This window comes from Bombina bombina, chromosome 3 (assembly GCF_027579735.1).
Source record: "Bombina bombina isolate aBomBom1 chromosome 3, aBomBom1.pri, whole genome shotgun sequence".
NCBI lineage: Eukaryota > Metazoa > Chordata > Amphibia > Anura > Bombinatoridae > Bombina > Bombina bombina.
In genome coordinates, this window is record NC_069501.1 from 739,121,071 (window position 1) to 739,145,205 (window position 24,135).

The 24,135-nt window shown below is 41.8% G+C and overlaps 1 protein-coding gene across 8 annotated transcripts in view; it reads right to left on the minus strand.

Moving 5' to 3' along the window:
* Positions 1-7,366, minus strand: part of TFG (trafficking from ER to golgi regulator) — a 225,526-nt gene extending 218,160 nt beyond the window's left edge. For 2 of the 8 annotated variants that reach the window (XM_053707570.1, XM_053707568.1), the window contains exon 1: positions 7,197-7,363. The gene's annotated coding sequence lies outside the window, so the exon portion shown is untranslated. Of the gene's footprint in view, positions 1-7,042; positions 7,062-7,125 lie in introns of those variants that run through there. The other 6 variants (XM_053707573.1, XM_053707571.1, XM_053707575.1 and 3 more) reach the window with 5 other exon arrangements.
* Positions 7,367-24,135: the final 16,769 nt, after the last annotated feature.

Consider the following 24,135-nt stretch of genomic DNA (forward strand, 5'->3'; position numbering starts at 1 on the left):
AAATAAAGATACCAAGAGAATTAAGAAAATGTGATAATAGGAGTAAATTAGAATGTTGCTTAAAATTGCATGATCTATCTGAATAATGAAAGAATAAATTTGGGTTCAGTGTCCCTTTAACAAGACTATTCTGTAATTTTGAAGTTAACAAACCAGTGGAACATAAAATCATGCTGAGTACATTAACACTCTACTGCAGCATTTTTTTCCCCAAAGGCATGTCCCCCTCAAAACTTCCCTTATTTGGAAGAGCTAACCCAAACATGTTACTTGTGAAGAGAAGACTTGACACTATTAAAGGGGACAGAAAAGTCAAAATTAAACTCACAATTCCGATAAAGCATGCATTTTTTTTTTAAATAACTCTTCCCAATTTACATTGAAAAGCTATTGTACTTTGTTCCTTTGGTATCCTTTGTTGAAAAGCATACCTAGGTAGGCTAAGAAGTATCAACACACTACCAAGAGCTAGCTGCCAATTGCTGCCTACACACATATCTTAGTTTAACAGATATGTTTGTCTAGCTCCCAATGGTGCAATGCTAAGTTCAGGCACATAGTATTTATTTTAAAAATTATTATAAATATATAATATTAAAATACCTGGCTTCTAGATTTTCTACATATTTATCGAGCACTACCTTAGAAATGCCCACTTCTATGAATGACAAATCTGGCCATGCTCATTCTTCTTAAAGGGACAGTAAACCTTAAAAATAATGTTATATAATTCTGCACATAGTGCAGAATTATATAACATTATATTAGCGCAAACATTGTAAAAACCTAATTTCCCCTTTGAATTTTAAAAAAAAAAACCTGCTGTTTTACAGACCTGCTCTCTGATCTTCTGAGCGGGTCTGTTTTTTTCAAACAGCGCATCGGGCCAGATGTATAGTCACAGCCCGGGCCGACCGCGCCATAACACTAAGTGCAGCTCGCTCCTGCTCTGTCAGACAGCAGGAGCGAGCTGCACTTAGTGCTATGGCACGGTCGGGCCGGGCTGTGACTATATAGCTGGCCCGATGCGCTGTTTGAAAAAAACAGACCCGCTCAGAAGATCAGAGAGCGGGTCTGTAAAACCGCAGGTTTTTTTTTTTAAATTCAAAGGGGAAATTAGGTTTTACAATGTTTGCGCTAACATTATTTTTAAGGTTTACTGACACTTTAATCACTTAATGATGTTGTACTCAAAAATAAAAACCTGCTGTTTTACAGACCCGCTCTCTGTGATCTTCTGAGCGGGTCTGTTTTTTTCAAACAGCGCATCGGGCCAGCTATATAGTCACAGCCCGGCCCGACCGTGCCATAGCACTAAGTGCAGCTCGCTCCTGCTGTCTGACAGAGCAGGAGCGAGCTGCACTTAGTGTTATGGCGCGGTCGGCCCGGGCTGTGACTATACATCTGGCCCGATGCGCTGTTTGAAAAAAACAGACCCGCTCAGAAGATCACAGAGAGCGGGTCTGTAAAACCGCAGGTTTTTTTTTTTAAATTCAAAGGGGAAATTAGGTTTTACAATGTTTGCGCTAACATTATTTTTAAGGTTTACTGACACTTTAATCACTTAATGATGTTGTACTCAAAAATAAAAACCTGCTGTTTTACAGACCCGCTCTCTGTGATCTTCTGAGCGGGTCTGTTTTTTTCAAACAGCGCATCGGGCCAGCTATATAGTCACAGCCCGGCCCGACCGTGCCATAGCACTAAGTGCAGCTCGCTCCTGCTGTCTGACAGAGCAGGAGCGAGCTGCACTTAGTGTTATGGCGCGGTCGGCCCGGGCTGTGACTATACATCTGGCCCGATGCGCTGTTTGAAAAAAACAGACCCGCTCAGAAGATCAGAGAGCAGGTCTGTAAAACAGCAGGTTTTTTTTTTTAAATTCAAAGGGGAAATTAGGTTTTACAATGTTTGCGCTAATATAATGTTATATAATTCTGCACTATGTGCAGAATTATATAACATTATTTTTAAGGTTTACTGACACTTTAATCACTTAATGATGTTGTACTCAAAAATAAAATCAGTAATAATGGTTGTTCTTAGAAATTGGGGTAATCCTGCAGTCTTGGTTATACCCTGTATTTTAATCCCACAGATTAAATTGAGAATTATAAATAAATTATATGTAAAAATATGGCACAGTAAAGGATCAACACTGTTTTCTATGTATGTATGTATGTATGTATATTACACAGCTTTACATTCAGATAATTGTGCTGAATGAATTAAAGGGCTGTATTAAAGAAGACACGTTGCATCATTTCAAAGCAATGAAGTATGCCTAAAATAGGGCTACCTTTTAAATAAAGATAACGTGCAGGCTGAACTTAACGGATGTCAAAAAACAGTCTGTTTCATTGTTGTAATAAAAAAGCACTAAGATATGTCTTATACTTGTATATAGAAATAATTGCAATATTTATTCTCATCTATTTAAATGGATTTTTCCTTTAATTTCCCCCTACATTTTTGCTTATCCTTTGCTTCAAGGAGGCTTTGCTCCAAGAGGAGGGGGTCTCTGCGAGAAGGTTTATCTTAACCTGATGTCATAAAACTTCTAGGATGGTTACTTAAAGGGGCAGTCAAGTCAAGGGGCAGTCAAGACCAAAAAAAAACAAAAAAACTTTCATGCTTCAAACAGGGCATGTAATTTTAAACAACTTTCCAATTTACTTTTGTCACCAATTTTGCTTTGTTCTGATGGTGTTCTTAGTTGAAAGCTAAACCTAGGAAGGCTCTTATATTCTAATTTCTAAGCCCTTGAAGGATGCCTCTTATCTCATGCTTTTTTATTTGCTTTTCACAACAGGGGCGAGCTAGTTCATGTAAATCATATAGATAACATTATTATCACGCCTGTAGATTGTGGCAGACACTGCACTAATTGGCTAAAATGAAAGTCAATAGATAATAAATAAAATGGCATGTGATCAGGGGGCTGTCAGAAGATGCTTAGATACAAGTTAATAACAAAGGTAAAAAGTACAGGTATACCCCCGCTCATACAGCGGGTTAGGGACCGGAGCCCCGCTGTAAAGTGAAAACCGCCTTAAAGTGAAACACAGTTTTAGCTTTCTTTTCACTTGCCAGTATGTTTGAAAACATGTTTGAACTAACATATATCACAGGTAGGGTTGCCACCTCAGCCATGTTTTCCTGGATACTTATGAGTTACACATGCTGCAGGGTGTGCTGGGAGGGACATATATTGTGTTTCTGGACAGCACTATTCATATTCCTCCCTGCACACCCTGCAGCATGTGTAACTTATAAGTGTTCTGTATTTTAAGGGACAGGTGGCAACCCTAATCACGGGTGCAAGAGTGCTACGTTTAGTTTAATACTAGAACAGCACAGTATTTAATAAATACTCTACCTGTAAAATAGTGACAATTACTGTGGTAACATTTTCCAGGCTATAGCACTGAGGCACAGATTGCACTGTAATGCTGTAAACAGAGTGAACTATGCATAACAAATTGGTGGCAGTCACTTTTCTCGCAATCTCACGATGATTACAGCACTGTTTCAAAATGCTTAAAGGTTTAACTTTAGCTCCACAAAGTGCTGTATTAGCGAAACGCTGTAAAGTAAAGCGCTGTAAAGTGAGGTATACCTGTATATTAATAGAACAGTGTTGATTATGCAAAACTGGGGAATAGGTAATAAAAGGGGTTATCTTTATAAAATAAAAAAAAACAATTCTGGTGTTGACTGTCCCTTTAACCTCTTAAGGACATATTACATAATTTTTCCGTCATAAAACAATTGAGCAAACTGAAAGCTGTGTCCTTAAAGGGTTAAAGGAGCAGTAAATATAGTAGATATGCATAATCAACAAATGCATGATAACATGACAATGCAATAGCACGAAGTCTGAACTTCAAATGAGTAGTACATTTTTTTCTGACAAATTTCTAAGTTATGTCTATTTCCACCCTCCCACCCCGTATCATGTGACAGCCCTCAGCCAATCACAAATGCATATAAGTATATTCTGGGGTTTCTTACATGTGCTCAGTAGGAGTTGGTGACTCAAAAAGTAAATATAAAAAAAGACGTACGCTTTTTGTTAATGGAAGAAAATGGGTAAGTTGTTTAAAATTGCATGCTTGTTTAATTTTGACTTGAATGTCCCTTTAAGAGAATAGACTAGGTAACAGGGAGTCAAACTTGCTCATGCCTAGGTCAGAATATAACCTAAGTTTCAAAGATGTCAACTCCCAGCAATATTACACTGGGGGGGGCAGGGTTACAATGAGAAATTCTAAATGCTCATTACCCAAGAAACCAAGTAAGTTGTTGGCTGTTTTTTTTTGGGGGGGGTTTACACAACCGGTTTATTTTTAGGTTTACTTTGATTTAACATATTTGTTTTTATCGAAGGAGCACTGTTTAATATCCCTGAAAAGGGACAGTAAAGTCAAAATAAAAAAAGCAAAAAGGGCTGCCTTAGAATGCTAAAGACACAAGCAGCCTATTGAGCTTATATAATCCTACTAAAGTTACTGGAGTCAAGCTATCAGACAGTTGAAAAATTCAAGTCAAGCTATCAGAAACTGTTTTGGAGCTATCAGACAGTTATAAAACAGTAGTTAATCTATCAGACACTTATTTGTTAGCACTTTCTTAAGACTATTAAAGGCTGTACCATACATATATGCTAATAAGAAATGTTTTAATGAATACAACAAGCATTTTTGTTATAAATGTCACTCAAATTTAAAAAAAAAGTCATTTTCCAGCATTTCTCTAAGCGTTAAAAACAAAATTCCCCATTGTGCCACTAAATGTTCACTGCAGTTATCTCACACAATGACGATATCACAAAGTATGGAGATTTTTTACTGTGGCATTTTAAAAATATTGGGCCCCAAATGTCCCTCAAATTGCAAAAATCGGCACTTTACAGCAATTTCACTTAGGGATAAAAACAAAATCTCCCATTGTGCCACTGCATTTTCACCAGCGCTCTCACACAATGACCCCTCTATGATATCACAAAGTATGGGGACTTTTTACTGTGGGATTTTAAAAATATTGGGCCCCAAATGTCCCTCAAATTGCAAAAATAGGCACTTTCCAGCAATTTCACTTAGGAAAAATAAAAAAAAAATCCCCATTGTGCCACTAAATTTTTACCGCAGCTATCTCACACAATGACCCCTCTACGATATCACAAAGTATGGGGATTTTTTACTGTGGAATTTTAAAAATAACGGGCCCCAAATATCCATCTAATTGCAAAAATAGGCACTTGCCAGTAATTTCACTTAGGAATAAAAACAAAATCTCCCATTGTGCCACTAAATATTGCCCACAGCTATCTCACACAATATCACAAAGTATGGGGACTTTTTACTGTGGAATTTTAAAAATAACAGGCCCCAAATTGCAAAAAATAGGCACTTGCCAGTAATTTCACTTAGGAATAAAAACAAAATCGCCCATTGTGCCACTAAATATTCACTGCAGCTATCTTACACAACGACCCCTCTACGATATCACAAAGTATGGTAATTTTTACTTTGGAATTTTAAAAATATTAGTCCCCAAATGTCCCTCAAATTGCAAAAATAGGCACTTTACAACAATTTAACTGGGGATAAAAACAAAATCTCCCATTGTGCCATTAAATTTTCACCACAGCTGTCTCACACAATGACCCTCTTTAGTGGCACAATGGGGGATTTTGCTTTTATTCAAACGTGAAATTTTTGGAAAGTGCCTATTTCCATCTTTTTATGAGTAGAGTCCACGGCTTCATTCCTTAGCTGTGGGAAATACAGAACCTGGCCACCAGGAGGAGGCAAAGACACCCCATCCAAAGGCTTAAATACCTCCCCCACGTCCCTCATCCCCCAGTCATTCTTTGCCTTTCGTCACAGGAGGATGGCAGAGAAGTGTTGTAAGATTCGGAGTAGTCTCTTATGGAGGGTAGTACTCTTCACTATGGGACTGGAGATTTAAGTAGTCTTGTCAGCCTCTCAGTGAGAGCATTGACGAAAGTTAGGCAAACGTAGTGGCACAATGGGAGATTTTGTTTTTATTCCTAAGTGAAATTGCTGGCAAGTGCCTATTTTTCAATTAGATGGATATTTGGGGCCCGTTATTTTTAAAATTCCACAGAATAAAGTCCCCATACTTGTGTGTGATATCGTCGAGGGGTCATTGCATGAGATAGCTGTGGTGAAAATGTAGTGGCACAAAGTAAGATTTTGCTTTTATCCCTAAGTGAAATTGCTGGAAAGTGTAGATTTTTGCAATTTGAGGGACATTTGGGGCCCAATATTTTTAAAATTCCACAGTAAAAAAATCTCCATACTTTGTGATATCGTAGAGGGGTCATTGTGTGAGATAACTGCAGTGAACATTTAGTGTCACAATAGGGAATTTTGTTTTTAACGCTTAAAGAAATGCTGAAAAATTACTTTTTTAAAATTTGAGTGACATTTATAACAAAAATGCTTGTTGTATTCAATTAAACATTTCTTATTAGCATATATGTATGGTACAGCCTTCAATAGTCTTAAGAAAAAGTGCTAACAAATAAATGTCTGATAGATTGACTACTGTTTGTTTTATAACTGTTTGATAGCTTGACTTTGATTTTTCCAACAGTTTGATAGCTTGACTCCAGCCTAAAGTTTGCTCTTTAAAAAAGGATACCAAGAGAATAAATCAATGTGATAAAAGATGGAAAGTAATTTAAAGCAATGTTGCATGCAACGTCTAAACCAAGAAAGTTTTATTTTGACTTTAAGAATGCCTGTGGGATTTTGTTGCTACAATAAATGGTGGTCCTTTTAAGCAAGTGTAGCAACTAATTATTTGTTAGCAAAAGCTGGTAAAATAATTTGTGTGACCTTTAAGAAATATTTATTTTTTTGTGTGACCTTTAAGAAATAATTTATATCCTAAAAATACATAATTTCACCAATAATTTGCATCGCTAGAACGAATGTTCTATTCACAGTAAAATCCATATAGTACTAAGCACAGAACCTAACATACTGGCACCACATAAAATCCCCGTACAGACCTTTAGTACCCAGTGGGTTACTGCACTTCATTCTTAGTGACAGAGGTCCCAGGCCCAGTTCATATAAACCTCCCAGCACTTGCCTGAATGACACACGCCACACCCCAAACCAGCCTGTGCCGGAGCCAGCAGGACTCGCACTAGTCTTGTTTACCTAGTGCTTCCCCGGTTGCTCCGGTTTCTGTAACACAGCCTCGGGTGACACCAAGGACAGCAGGACACACAGCCTGCAACAAGTAGAATGACAGCAGCGGCAATAGCACTACTAGTCCGCCCGCTGTCTCTCTGCGAAGAAACGTCACGCACCCTAAGACACCAATCACATGCCGGAATCACTTCCCGAGATGACGAGGCACGCGCAACCTGTACGTGGCAAGCATAGAGACGTCGAGCATGCGCATCAAACAACGATGCTCGTTTTTTTCCACATAACTTTATTAATAAAACAAAGTATTTGTTTTTCAGCAACAACACTAATCTTTAAAATATATATATATATATATCTATTCACACCGTAGGGCATATAACTACGCATGTGAGGATCTCTGTAACATTCACACAGATAATACTAAAATAGTAAAAAAAAAATGACATTTACGTTTTAGCATAGTTGCCAACATTTGAAAACATTTTCCAGGGACACTTTGCAGCTATCAATTACCTGCATGCAAATTTTTACCACACCCCCTGCCCTAAAGTTCCGCCCACTTTGCCAAACCCACATAATTAACATAATTTTGCTCCGCCCATTTATTATGGTGGAAAAAAATATCTATAAAGAACCAATTTAAAAGGTTACATGCCCTTATGTCTCACTCCTGTGCAGATTATGCAGACTCAAAATGTATAATTCAAACAAAAGTCACATTCTGTGGCTTTGTATTAATAAAGAAATTAGCAGTCTGACTTTAATATATATACAATATTATATATATAATTAATATCCTAATTATGTATTAATTACTAATGAGGTAATGTGTTACAGAAATATATAATTAGTAACAGACCCACAGGTAAACATTTCAAATGGTTTACACCACTCAAACATCTCCATATAAAGTACAGGTGTTGACATCCTTATTTACTTATTTAAAAATACTGAGACTGCATAAAGCTAAAAATAATTTGCTGAAAGAGCTTACAATCTAATGTGACTGAGCAACTATGCCTGTACACTCAGTGAAGAGATCCCTCCCTGCTCATTGCCTTACATGATGTCCAATGTCACTCTGGTACCCTCAGTTTAACACAACATAAGTTTATTAACTTTAAAGATTCACACCTCTTGTCACTTCTCTCCCCAGTCTTGGAACACTTTCTGAATTTAACCACATGGCACTGATTCCACAATACTTTTGTATTCAACATTAAATGTTTGTAAATGTATTATCAAAAAAGGCATCCATATTGCACAAAACTGTACAATGTGCGGGAGTGAAAACAAATTATTTTAAACAGGTCACTTTATGAGAAGGTGGCAGTTTCATTTATACAAGTAGACTTTCCCATTTTTCGATAGAAGAAACTTTACATGTTTACTGAAACATGTCACCTCTGAGTAAGAATATCTGGCATAAATACAAATTCATAGGTTGTTTTTTTAACTTATAAATAAGTTTAGCCAATGTAACTAAGGATTTTGCATTTGTAGTTCAATCATTTACATATGAAATCATATATACCCTAAAACCCTCTGTAAGGCACTGACTTTTTAATTACTACTAACAGAGCTATCAAGAGATTGTTTCTCAGCTTTTCTCACACGGCCCCTCAGCCCATTATCCCCAGCACAACCAAGTGCCAGAGAGAGTTGAACTGGGCTGTACTTGCACGTGCCAGAGAGAGTTGAACTGGGCTGTACTTGTACTGACACATAAGTGATCTGATATTTGGTGTGCTGTGTTACTGGGGATACTAGGCTGTACTGGTACTCAGTTCCAGTACAGCCCAGTATCCCCAGTAACACCAGCACACCTAATATCAGATCACTATGTGCCAGAGAGTGCAAGTACAGCCCATTTTGATATCCCAGTACTCCAGTTTAGATTACATAGTATTACTATGTACCAGAGTTCTGATTCCCAGTAGAGCCCAGATCAAATGCTATAGTATCACCAGGTACCAGAGATTTCCGAGTCCCAGTACAGCCCAGTATAACCCTGCACAGATCACACTATAGCAGCATATGCCCAGTCCCAGTCCCCTGTTTAGCTCACACTAACTGACCATATAATGAGTCCCAGTATCCCCTGCACAGATCACACTATATCAGCATATGTCCAGTCCCAGTACAACCCAGTATCCACAGCACAGATCACTGACTATATGACCATATAATGAGTCCCAGTATCCCCTGCACAGATCACACTATATCAGCATATGTCCAGTCCCAGTACAACCCAGTATCCACTGCCCAGATCACTGACTATATGACCATATAATGAGTCCCAGTATCCCCTGCACAGATCACACTATATCAGCATATGTCCAGTCCCAGTACAACCCAGTATCCACAGCACAGATCACTGACTATATGACCATATAATGAGTCCCAGTATCCCCTGCACAGATCACACTATATCAGCATATGTCCAGTCCCAGTACAACCCAGTATCCACAGCACAGATCACTGACTATATGACCATATAATGAGTCCCAGTATCCCCTGCACAGATCACACTATATCAGCATATGTCCAGTCCCAGTACAACCCAGTATCCACAGCACAGATCACTGACTATATGACCATATAATGAGTACCAGTATCTCCAGCTGCAGCTCACACTCCCCAGCCCAGCTCCGGTGCTCTGTCTCAGCTGTGATATTTTCCCCACCACTCCTACATTAACTCCTGTCACTCCTCCTGCATCTGATCTGCTAAGGAAGTTTACAGTCTCTGACCTTTAGTGAGCTACATGAAGTGTTACACACAAACTAGTTCACCTCATAAACCTGGTGTCCGTTGTGATCGTATCTCCGGGTGACACCAGGTTCCGGCTGCCATCTGCTACCACCGTCTCACTCAGCCACTTGCGAGCTACTGGTAACCACTGCCATCCTCATGCTGTCACATTACGGGCCCTACCTATATGAGAGGCAAGCGGGGTCACGTGACGGTAATGACGTTGCGTGCTGACGTCACTGCCTGTCCTGACTGCACGATCACGAGCAGCACTATTCTAGCTCAGATTCAAAGGAGACTCAGTCAGTCATTGACAATAGTTACAGATGTGCTAGCTAAGCCGGTGCTGCAGTCTGCTACTGCTAGTTGCCGGGACAGTCCGGGACATTTAAATGGCCGGGACTGGGTCCCAAATTCCGGGACTGTCCCGGCAAATACGGGACAGTTGGCAACTATGGTTTTAGCTATACAAAAGTGAAGAAGAAAAAAAAATGGAACTGTAAACGTTAAAGTGATTGTAAAGTTTAATACAATTAAAGCCCTCTTAAAAACGTGCACTTTAATTCATTAACCCTTTCATGCCTGGGTTAACAACTGTTCCAATGTAAAAAAATCTCGCGATCATGCAAGTGATCACAAGATTTCAATGATGGGATAGCATCAGGGGGTGTCTAGGGTTGCCACCTTTCCTTGACCATGTTTACCTGGACACTTATGAGTCATGCATGCTGCGGGGTGTTTAGAGGGAAACATGCGTTGTACTACTGTACAGCACAAAAAACAGAATTTATGTTTACCTGATAAATTTCTTTCTCCTACGGTGTATCTGGTCCACGGCTTCATCCTTACTTGTGGGATATTCTCTTCCCCTACAGGAAGTGGCAAAGAGAGCACACAGCAGAGCTGTCCATATAGCTCCCCTCAGGCTCCGCCCCCCCAGTCATTCAACCGACGGTTAGGAGAAAAAGGAGAACCATAAGGTGCAGTGGTGACTGTAGTTTACAAAAAATAAATTTAAACCTGACCAAAATGCCAGGGCGGGCCGTGGACCGGATACACCTTAGGAGAAAGAAATTTATCAGGTAAACATAAATTCTGTTTTCTCCTACATTGGTGTATCCGGTCCACGGCTTCATCCTTACTTGTGGGAACCAATACCAAAGCTTTAGGACACGGATGAAGGGAGGGAACAAGTCAGGTAACCTAAACGGAAGGCACCACTGCTTGCAAAACCTTTCTCCCAAAAATAGCCTCCGAAGAAGCAAAAGTAATGAATTTGTAAAATTTGGCAAACGTATGCAGTGAAGACCAAGTCGCTGCCTTACAAATCTGTTCAACAGAAGCCTCATTCTTGGAAGCCCATGTGGAAGCCACAGCTCTAGTAGAGTGAGCTGTAATTCGTTCAGGAGGCTGCCTTCCAGCAGTCTCATAAGCCAACCGGATGATGCTTTTCAGCCAGAAAGACAGAGAGGTCGCAGTCGCCTTTTGTCTTCTCCTCTTGCCAGAATAGACAACAAACAAGGACGATGTTTCTCTGAAGTCTTTAGTTGCTTTTAGATAAAACTTTAAAGCACAAACCCCATCAAGATGGTGTAACAGACGTTCCTTGTTAGAAACTGGATTAGGACACAGAGAAGGAACAACTATTTCCTGGTTGATATTCTTATTGGAAACCACTTTTGGAAGAAAACCAGGTTTGGTACGTAAAATGACCTTATCTGTATGAAACACCAGATAGGGTGAATTACACTGCAAAGCAGACAATTCAGAAACTCTTCTAGCAGAAGAAATAGCTACAAAAAAACAAAACTTTCCAAGATAGTAACTTAATATCTATGGAATGTAGAGGTTCAAACGGAACCCCTTGAAGAACTGAAAGAACTAAATTTAGACTCCATGGAAGAGCCACAGGTCTGTAGACAGGCTTGATTCTGACTCAAGCTTGTACAAACCCTGAATATCTGGCATGGCTGCCAGACGCTTGTGTAACCAAACAGACAGAGTAGATATCTGTCCCTTAAAAGAACTAGCTGACAGACCTTTCTCCAATCCTTCTTGGAGAAAACATAGTATCCTTGGAATCCTAATCTTACTCCATGAGTAACCCTTGGATTCGCACCAGCAAAGATATTTCCGCCATATCTTATGGTAGATTTTCCTGGTGACAGGCTTTGTAGCCTGGATCAGAGAATCTATAACTGATTCCGAAACCCCACGTTTAGCTAGAATCAAGCGTTCAATCTCCAAGCAGTCAGTTGCAGAGAAACTAGGTTTGGATGTTCGAATCGACCTTGAATTAGAAGGTCCTGCCTCAAAGGCAGCTTCCATGGTGGAACCAATGACATATTCACCAGGTCTGCATACCAAGTCCTGCGTGGCCACGCAGGAGCTATTAGAATTACCAAAGCCTTCTCCTGCTTGATCCTGGCTACTAGCCGGGGGAGAAGGGGAAACGGTGGAAAGACATAAGCTAGATTGAACGACCAAGGCGCTACTAATGTATCTACCAATGTCGCCTTGGGATCCCTGGACCCGTAACGTGTAACTTTGAAGTTTTGACGTGACGCCATCAGATCCAGATCTGTAATGCCCCATAGCTGGGTCAGCTGAGCAAAAAAACCTCCGGGTGGAGTTCCCACTCCCCCGGATGGAAAGTCTGAAGACTCAGATAATCCGCTTCCCAGTTGTCCACTCCTGGGATGTGAATTGCTGATAGATGGCAGGAGTGATCCTCTGCCCATTTGATGATCTTGGATACCTCCCTCATCGCCAGGGAACTCTTTGTTCCCCCCTGATGATTGATGTACGCAACAGTCGTCAAGTTGTCCGACTGAAAACTGATGAATTTGGCCTCCGCTAGTTGAGGCCATGCCTGGAGCGCATTGAATATCGCTCTCAATTCCAAAATGTTTATCGGAAGAAGAAATTCTTCCCGAGACCATACACCTTGAACCTTCAGGGACTTCCAGACCGCGCCCCAGCCTAAGAGGCTGGCGTTGGTCGTGACAATGATCCACTTCGGTCTTCGGAAACTCATTCCCTGAGACAGGTGATCCTGAGACAACCACCAGAGGAGTGAGTCTCTGGTTTGCTGGTCCATCTGAATCTGGGGAGAAAAATCTGCATAATCCCCATTTCATTGTTTGAGCATGCACAGTTGCAATGGTCTTAAATGAATTAGAGCAAAAGGAACCACGTCCATTGCCGCAACCATTAGTCCTGTTACCTCCATGCACTGAGCTATGGAGGGTTGAGGAATGGATTGAAGAACTCGACAAGTGTTCAAAAGTTTCAGTTTCCTGACCTCTGTCAGAAAGATTTTCATTTCTACCGAGTCTATTATTGTTCCCAGGAAGGGAACCCTTGTGAACGGGGACAGAGAACTTTTTTCTATGTTCACCTTCCACCCGTGAGACCTTAGAAAGGCTAGAACAATGTCCGTATGAGCCCTTGCTTTGTGAAAAGACGACGCCTGTATTAAATGTCATCTAGTTAAGGTGCTACTGCAATGCCCCTTGGCCTTAGCACCGCTAGAAGGGACCCTAGCACCTTTGTGAAAATTCTCGGAGCAGTGGCCAATCCGAAGGGAAGAGCCACGAACTGGTAATCCGAATGGTTTCCATTTGGAATGATGGAACTCTGAGTAATTGGTCTAGGATCTTTAAATCCAGAATTGGCCTGAAAGTTCCTTCCTTTTTGGGAACTACAAACAGGTTTTAGTAAAATCCCAGTCCTTGTTCTGCTGTTGGAACTGGGTTTATCACTCCCATTTTTAAAAGGTACTCCTCTCTATCTGGTCTAAAGATAAGCGAGACAAGTGGAACCTTCCCCTTGGAGGAAGGTCCATGAATTCTAGAAGATACCCCTGAGAGACAATTTCTAGTGCGCAGGGGTCCGGAACATCTCTTGCCCAGGCCTGAGCAAATAGAGAAAATCTGCCCCCTACTAGATCCGGTCCCGGATCGGGGGCTACCCCTTCATGCTGTCTTGGTAGCAGCAGCAGGTCTTTTGGCCTGTTTACCCTTGTTCCAACCTTGCAATGGTTTCCATGCTGGTTTGGGCTGGGGTGCGTTACCCTCTTGCCTAGTGGCTGTAGAGGTAGAAGCCGGTCCATTCCTGAAATTGCGAAAGGAACGAAAATTAGACTTATTTTTAACTTTGAAAGGTCTATCCTGTGGAAGGGCATGGCCCTTTCCCCCAGTGATATCTGAAATAATTTCTTTCAACTCTGGCCCGAATAGGGTCTTACCTTGAAAGGAATATTAAACAATTTTGTTTTGGAAGACACATCCGCCGACCACGATTTTAGTCAAAGCGCTCTACGCGCCACTATTGCGAAACCAGAATTTTTCGCCGCTAATTTAGCTAACTGAAAAGCGGCATCTGTAATGAAAGAATTAGCCAACTTCAGGGCGTGAATTCTATCCATGACTTCATCCTAAGAAGTCTCCTTCTGGAGCGAGTTTTCTAATTCCTCAAACCAAAAAGCAGCTGCAGTGGTTACAGGAATAATGCAAGAAATTGGTTGAAGAAGAAAACCTTGTTGAACAAAATTTTTCTTAAATAAACCTTCTAATTTTTTATCCATAGGATCTTTGAAAGCGCCACTGTCTTCTATTGGTATAGTTGTGCGCTTAGCTAGCTTTGAAACTGCCCCCTCTACCTTAGGGACCGTCTGCCATGCGTCCCTTCTGGGGTCAACAATGGGGAACATTTTCTTAAATATAGGAGGGGGAACAAAAGGTACACCTGGTTTCTCCCACTCCTTATTCACTATATCCGCCACCCTCTTAGGTATCGGAAACGCATCAGTGTGTACTGGGACCTCTAAGAATTTATCCATTTTACACAATTTTTCTGGGACCACCAAAGGGTCACAATCATCAAGAGTAGCCAGGACCTCCTTAAGTAGAGCGCGGAGGTGTTCTAGCTTAAATTTAAATGCTATGGTATCAGGCTCTGCCTGCTGAGAAACTTTTCCTGTGTCAGAAATTTCTCCCTCAGACAAGCCCTCCCTCACCGCCAAGTCAGATTGATGTGAGGGCACTACAGATAAATTATCCTCTGCGTCTACTTGCTCATTTTCTGTATTTAAAACTGAGCAATCACGCTTCCTAGGAAAGCTGGCAGTTTGGATAAAAATGCTGCGATAGAATTATCCATTACTGCTGCTAACTGTTGCATAGTATAATATTGTTGACTCAAAGCCAAAATAGGTGATTAATGTTAAGGCTTACCAGAGATAAATGCACCGTATTGTAACCGGTGCTGACAGGCAGGCTAACACTTTCAGTGGCTAGCACACTGGGTGGCCTCAGGCAGGCTGTACACAGGTGGTACTCAGCGTTTGCTTGATTGATGGGCGTCTGTGCAGCTAATGTGTGAGACACTGATACGAATTTCCACTATATTGTTCAATAGTGTTGGAGTTTTCCGCACCGTGACGTATAATATAACGCGACTAGAAAAACGATATGACGAAACCTGTCCCAGGTTTCGTCATATCGTTTTTCTAGTTGCGTTATAAACCTTATTTATAGTGAAAAACATGCTAAAAAGCAATCGATTTTAAAGCCCACAATAGTGTCAAGCAGCATAGAGCCCTAAATATAAGCCATCATTTTATACAGAGTCTATTAGAAAAAAATGGCTCACCAATCCCAGAGGGAATTTCTGACAGTCTTCTAGCATTACATCCCCAGCCCTGGCATACTCCTCTGACACGGTACCTACGCAGATGTTCCCGTACTGCTGAACGGCATTGGAGAAAATCACGGAGTTCAGCTGATTTTCTTCATTACAAATTCATCTTGAACTCCTACTACTCTGCCCTTAATCTCCACAAGCAACATTACTTCTCTACTCTTATCTCTAATCTTTCTTCAAACCCAAAACGTCTGTTCTCCACTTTCAATACTCTCCTCCGCCCTCCCCCACTTCCAAATACAACTTTTCTGTCAGCTCAAGACTTTGCCAGTCACTTCATTAACAAAATTGATTCCATCAGACATGAAATCAGCTCTCAACACAATTCCATTCTCTCCCCCCCTCAAATACTCTCACTCAACCACAACCCTCATAACCTGAAACTTAGTTCATTCTCCCCTGTTACTGAGGAAGAAGTTTCAGCACTTATACTGCGCTCTCACCTCACTACCTGTCCCCTTGACCCTATCCCCTCACAGCTGCTCCCCTCTCTCTCTGCTACCCTTACCCCTATACTAACACACATTTTCAACCTCTCCCTCAGCACTGGTACATTTCCCTCATCATTGAAACATGCACTGGTCACACCTATCCTCAAAAAACCTTCCCTTGATCCTACCTCCCCATCCAACTACCGCCCAATTTCCCTCCTCCCTCTTGCTTCAAAGCTTCTCGAAAAACTAGTATATGCACGCCTATCCCATTTCCTTACGTTAAACTCCCTTCTTGACCCGCTGCAATCTGGATTTCGGCCCTATCACTCCACAGAGACAGCTATTGTTAAGGTCACCAACGACTTACTTACAGCTAAATCAAAAGGCCACTTCTCTCTGCTTATCCTCCTTGATCTGTCCACAGCCTTTGACACTGTCGACCACCCTCTTTTGCTCCAAACCCTCCAATCCTTCGGCATCTGTGACACAGCCCTTTCATGGCTCTCTTCCTACCTGTCAAACCGTACTTTCAGTGTAGCCTTCTCTGGGGCCTCCTCTGCCCCGTCACCCCTTTCTGTCGGAGTACCGCAAGGTTCTGTCCTCGGTCCCCTTCTCTTCTCAATCTATACGTCATCACTAGGTTCCCTTATTAAGTCCCACGGTTTCCAATATCATTTGTATGCTGATGACACCCAAATCTACTTCTCTGCACCAGAACTATCTCCTTCCTTGCTAACCCGTGTCACTAACTGTCTTTCTCACATCTCTTCCTGGATGTCCTCTCACTACCTCAAGCTAAATCTCTCCAAAACTGAGCTCCTCATTTTCCCCCCTTCTTCCAAAATCTCCACCCCCAATATCTCTATAACTGTCGACAACTCCATCATTACCCCTACCCCGCATGCCTGATGTCTCGGGGTCACACTTGACTCAGATCTTTCCTTCACTCCTCACATTCAGTCCTTGGCTACAGCCTGCCGCTTCCACCTTAAAAACATCTCTAAAATTAGACACTTCCTTACACAAGACACAACTAAGATTTCAATCCACTCTCTCATTCTTTCCCGCCTTGATTACTGCAACTCTGTCCTCTCTGGTCTCCCCACCTACCGCCTAGCTCCTTTACAATCCATAATAAATGCCTCTGCCAGAGTCATCTTCCTTACACGTCGCTCTTCATCTGCTGCACCTCTCTGCCAATCCCTTCACTGGCTTCCTCTTGCATCTAGGATCAAACACAAAACTCTCACTCTTACATACAAAGCCCTCAACTGCACTGCTCCCCCCTACATCTCAGACCTTGTCTCCAGATACTCTCCCTCCCGTCCCCTTCGCTCTGCTCATGACCTCCTACTCTCCTCCTCTATTGTCACCTCATCACACTCCCGTTTACAGGACTTCTCCAGACTGGCTCCCATCTTATGGAACTCTCTGCCTCGCTCCACAAGACTCTCCTCTAGTTTTAAAAGCTTCAAGTGCTCCCTAAAGACTCTACTGTTCAGGGACGCATACAACCTACGCTAACCTTTCCTAATACCAGTTCCTCTCCTCCCCTGCAATCCCCTGAACCCTCTTAGCATGTAAGCCTAAAAGTCCAGCTGTCTGTAGTTCACCTTCTTAAGAGCTGACTACAACAGTGCAACTCTTGGCAGGGCCCTCTACCCTATAATTGTTTTGTTGTACTCCCCCTTTGTTTATAGCGCTGCGGAATCTGTTGGCGCTCTACAAATAACCAATAATAATAATAAATAATAATTACATGGTCTTGTTAGAAAAATGACTGATCATACCTGAAGCAGTTAAGCCTGCAAACTGTTCCCCCCAACTGATGTTCTCTGGTTAACAGTCCTGCGTGGGAACAGCAATGGATTTTAGTTACTGGTGCTAAAATCATATTCCTCTTAGCAGAAATCTTCATCACTTTCTGCTGTAGAGTAAATAGTACAAACCGGCACTATTTTAAAATAACAAACTCTTGATAGAAGAAATAAAAAACTACAACTAACACCACATACTCTTTACCACCCCCGTGGAGATGCTACTTGTTCAGAGCGGCAAAGAGAATGACTGGGGGGGCGGAGCCTGAGGGGAGCTATATGGACAGCTCTGCTGTGTGCTCTCTTTGCCACTTCCTGTAGGGGAAGAGAATATCCCACAAGTAAGGATGAAGCCGCGGACCGGATACACCAATGTAGGAGAAATACTGATGCAAATCATTAATAGTTAACACTATTAATGATGACATCCAACCACTGCAAGGGTCCTAGATATCTGACTCATAAAAAGAAAATGGATGAGGTATTAAGAAAATGTGACCAGGATCAAGCCACCAGAAAGGGAAATAAATTTAACAGAGATAAGGAGGACTATGACCAGAATAAAGTTTATAACTAGATGATTATTCGCCAACAACATCGTTCAAATAGAAATAAAAACAAGTTTGGAAATAAAAAACAACAACCCATACAACAAAGTGCCTCCAATATAGAACCGAAGTCAATTCTTAAAAAGAAGGACACTAAAAGGGTTGCCTTTAGTACTTCAGAGGGTGAATCCTCTGATTCTGAAGCCAACACTACTGCCAGCTCATTTTCTTCAGTTTCATCTCTTTGCTCTTCTTCACCCTCTTCTTCTCCCTCCTCTTCTCCTCCCTCCTGTGTTTTTTTACAGAAACCCCTGAAGGAGGCTGCGAACCTGGAAGTGCGCCCAAAGACAAGGAGCTTAAAGGAAAAAGGAAAAGAAGGTGAAGAAGATGGAGAAAAGGAAGGGGGAAAACGAAACAAGAAACAGAAAAAGAGACACTAGTAAATGAAATGGAGCATGTATCCTCTAATGATATAAGCATTTTTAACATATCACAATATAGTTTATCAAAAGAGGAACATGCTATTCTATCAAAGGGTCTAGGCTTTGCCCCTACCAACAAGTTTTCTAGTTTCAGTACCTTACTTGATATTAATAAATTTGTCCGCAAATTAGCTTTGAAACGCTTTTTTGCTTTAACTAATGGAGAAGTGGGTAATGAATGTGAAGCGGCTGAGACTATTGAGTCTGGCAGTGCTCATGTTGTATGTCCTGTACATTTACCTTTTCAAGATGCTTGTGCTGCTGCTACACTTGAATCCCTTTATAATCCTGGTGTTGATCATAATGGTGATGAACCAAAAAATGCCCTGAAACACCCTGTGAAGAATAGTTCATCCTTCTACCCTGTTAATTTCAGAGGTCCTATAGTAAATGCATACCAAAAGGCAGTCCAAGAGGACATATTTAAACTTGAACAGGATGTGGAAACCGGGAATTTTGGGAATGCTGCCACCCCTAATGCTGCCACCCCTAATCTGAATCGAGCAGAGCGTTTAGCCCTTAAGCATTTAAGAGAAAACAAAGATATTGTTATAAGGAATTCGGATAAGGGTGGCAGCATAGTTGTGATGAATAAGGTCTTTTACCTTCAAGAAGCTGACAGGCAACTGTCAGACCCTACTGTTTATCGCAGGCTTCCTGGTAATCCCACTTCCATGTTCAAAAAGGAACTAACTAGACTGATTGAGGATGGTGTCATTTTGGGTGTTTTTTCTGCTAAAGGTCTGGAGTCACTAATACCTAATCATCCTATTACTCCTATATTCCATCATGTACCAAAGATACATAAGAATGCCACCTGTCCACCTGGTAGGCCGATTGTGGCAGGGATTGGGTCTCTTTTAGAGCCACTTGGAGAATGGATGGATAGTATCCTTCAGCCTATTGCTATGACACAATTAAGCTATTTAAAGGATACTTCCCACCTCCTTGCAACATTGGATACTATCAGGTGGAAGGAGGATTTTTGTTGGATAACTGCAGACATCATGTCTCTTTATACCAGCATACCTCAGCACCTTGGCATTAAGGCAGTTGATTTCTTCTTGGAACGACAGGGCAAGTTGGATGATACAGTTAGACTGTATATAGGTGATGTTTTGAGATTTCTACTAACACACAACTTTTTTTCTTTTGACGGAGAGTTCTATCTGCAGATAAGGGGGGCGGCCATGGGAGCAAAATTTGCCCCGGCATTTGCCAATATTTTTGTTGCCTGGTGGGAGCTAATGTAGGTTTACTCCCCCACCAACCCCTGGTCTGGACAGATAGAGCTCTTCGTCAGATATATAGATGACCTGCTCCTAGTGGTGCGCAGTGATGGGGATCCAGATCTCTTAAATAGTATGCTACTTTATTTCAGCACTAATGAACTGGGTTTGAAATTTACTGGCGAAATGAATACTAAAGAGATACATTTTCTTGATCTTACACTGTACACCACTGGGGACATGATCATGACAAAAACATATAGGAAGAGCACTGCTGGAAATACAATCCTGCATGCTGCTTCTCAACATCCATCTCATTTAATTAAAGCTATTCCCAAGGGTCAATTTATCAGACTACGTAGGAATACGAAGTCTGATAATATTTATGATGAACAATCCATGGAGCTAAAAAACAGACTCATCAACAGAGGATACAACCCTGATGACCTAGAAATATGTAGACAGTATGTTAAAACTAATAATTATAGGCTAAATAAGAGACATGGCTCTGAAAAACATGTGTCAGGGGATTCTGTGGTATTCTCTACTGAGTATTCACCACAATACATGAGTATAGTTGGTATACTTAAAAAACATCTCCATTTATTAATGGGTGATCCAATCCTAAAACCCCTGATTGATAACTGCCGTTTTGTCTCAAGAAAGCCTAAAACTGTATCTAGATTTCTATCCCCCAGTATGGTTACAACCAAAAACCACCGAAATCCCACTTGCTGGCTTTCAAAGAAGGGTAATTTTAAATGTGGTGGTAGACAATGCACGACTTGCATGAATATAATAGTAGGTAATAGTTTTAGTTCTTCTTATGACAATAACATAATTTATGCTTACCTGATAAATTCCTTTCTTCTGTAGTGTGATCAGTCCACGGGTCATCATTACTTCTGGGATATTACTCCTCCCCAACAGGAAGTGCAAGAGGATTCACCCAGCAGAGCTGCATATAGCTCCTCCCCTCTACGTCACTCCCAGTCATTCGACCAAGGACCAACGAGAAAGGAGAAACCAAGGGTGTAGTGGTGACTGGAGTATAACTTAAAAAATATTTACCTGCCTTAAAAAACAGGGCGGGCCGTGGACTGATCACACTACAGAAGAAAGGAATTTATCAGGTAAGCATAAATTATGTTTTCTTCTGTTAAGTGTGATCAGTCCACGGGTCATCATTACTTCTGGGATACCAATACCAAAGCAAAAGAACACGGATGACGGGAGGGATAGGCAGGCTCTTTATACAGAAGGAACCACTGCCTGAAGAACCTTTCTCCCAAAAATAGCCTCCGAGGAAGCAAAAGTGTCAAATTTGTAAAATTTGGAAAAAGTATGAAGCGAAGACCAAGTTGCAGCCTTGCAAATCTGTTCAACAGAGGCCTCATTCTTGAAGGCCCAAGTGGAAGCCACAGCTCTAGTAGAATGAGCTGTAATTCTTTCAGGAGGCTGCTGTCCAGCAGTCTCATAAGCTAAACGAATTATGCTACGAAGCCAAAAAGAAAGAGAGGTAGCAGAAGCCTTTTGACCTCTCCTCTGACCAGAGTAAACGACAAACAGAGAAGACGTTTGTCGAAATTCCTTAGTTGCCTGTAAGTAAAATTTTAGGGCACGAACTACGTCCAGATTGTGCAGTAGACGTTCCTTCTTCGAAGAAGGATTTGGGCACAAAGAAGGAACAACAATCTCTTGATTGATATTCCTGTTAGTGACTACCTTAGGTAAGAACCCAGGTTTAGTACGCAGAACTACCTTATCCGAATGAAAAATCAAATAAGGAGAATCACAATGTAAGGCTGATAACTCAGAGACTCTTCGAGCCGAGGAAATAGCCATTAAAAATAGAACTTTCCAATATAACAACTTTATATCAATGGAATGAAGGGGTTCAAACGGAACGCCCTGTAAAACATTAAGAACAAGGTTTAAACTCCATGGTGGAGCAACGGTTTTAAACACAGGCTTAATCCTGGCCAAAGCCTGACAAAAAGCCTGAACGTCTGGAACTTCTGACAGACGTTTGTGTAACAGAATGGACAGAGCTGAGATCTGTCCCTTTAATGAACTAGCAGATAAACCCTTTTCTAAACCTTCTTGTAGAATATCCTAGGAATCCTAACCTTACTCCAAGAGTAACCTTTGGATTCACACCAATACAGGTATTTACGCCATATCTTATGGTAAATCCTTCTGGTAACAGGCTTCCTAGCCTGTATTAAGGTATCAATAACTGACTCAGAAAACCCACGTCTTGATAAAATCAAGCGTTCAATTTCCAAGCAGTCAGCTTCAGAGAAGTTAGATTTTGATGTTTGAAAGGACCCTGTATCAGAAGGTCCTGTTTCAGAGGTAGAGACCAAGGTGGACAGAATGACATGTCCACCAGGTCTGCATACCAAGTCCTGCGTGGCCATGCAGGTGCTATTAGAATCACTGATGCTCTCTCCTGTTTGATTCTGGCAATCAATCGAGGAAGCATCGGGAAGGGTGGAAACACGTAAGCCATCCTGAAGTCCCAAGGTGCTGTCAGGGCATCTATCAGGACTGCTCCTGGATCCCTGGATCTGGACCCGTAACGAGGAAGCTTGGCGTTCTGTCGAGACGCCATGAGATCTATCTCTGGTTTGCCCCAACGTCGAAGTATTTGGGCAAAGACCTCCGGATGAAGTTCCCACTCCCCCGGATGAAAAGTCTGACGACTTAAGAAATCCGCCTCCCAGTTCTCCACTCCCGGGATGTGGATTGCTGACAGGTGGCAAGAGTGAGACTCTGCCCAGTGAATTATCTTTGATACTTCCATCATTGCTAGGGAGCTTCTTGTCCCTCCCTGATGGTTGATGTAAGCTACAGTCGTGATGTTGTCCGACTGAAACCTGATGAACCCCCGAGTTGTCAACTGGGGCCAAGCCAGGAGGGCATTGAGAACTGCTCTCAATTCCAGAATGTTTATTGGCAGGAGACTCTCCTCCTGACTCCATTGTCCCTGAGCCTTCAGAGAATTCCAGACGGCACCCCAACCTAGAAGGCTGGCGTCTGTTGTTACAATTGTCCAGTCTGGTCTGCTGAATGGCATCCCCCTTGACAGATGTGGCCGAGAAAGCCACCATAGAAGAGAATTTCTGGTCTCTTGATCCAGATTCAGAGAAGGGGACAAGTCTGAGTAATCCCCATTCCACTGACTTAGCATGCACAGCTGCAGTGGTCTGAGGTGTAAGCGTGCAAAGGGTACTATGTCCATTGCCGCTACCATTAAGCCGATTACCTCCATGCATTGAGCCACTGACGGGTGTTGAATGGAATGAAGGGTGCGGCAAGCACTTTGAAGTCTTGTTAACCTGTCCTCTGTCAGGTAAATCTTCATTTCTACAGAATCTATAAGAGTCCCCAGGAAGGGAACTCTTGTGAGTGGAACGAGTGAACTTTTCTTTTCGTTCACCTTCCATCCATGTGACCTTAGAAAAGCCAGTACTAACTCTGTATGAGACTTGGCAGTTTGAAAGCTTGAAGCTTGTATCAGAATGTCGTCTAGGTACGGAGCTACCGAGATTCCCCGCGGTCTTAGTACCGCCAGAAGAGCACCCAGAACCTTTGTGAAGATTCTTGGAGCTGTAGCCAATCCGAATGGAAGAGCTACAAACTGGTAATGCCTGTCTAGGAAGGCAAACCTTAGGTACCGGTAATGATCTTTGTGAATCGGTATGTGAAGGTAAGCATCCTTTAAATCCACTGTGGTCATGTACTGACCCTTTTGGATCATGGGTAAAATTGTCCGAATAGTCTCCATTTTGAACAATGGAACTCTTAGGAATTTGTTTAGGATCTTTAAATCCAAGATTGGCCTGAAAGTTCCCTCTTTTTTGGGAACCACAAACAGATTTGAGTAAAACCCTAGTCCCTGTTCCGACCGTGGAACTGGATGGATTACTCCCATTAACAAAAGTTCTTGTACGCAGCGTAGAAACGCCT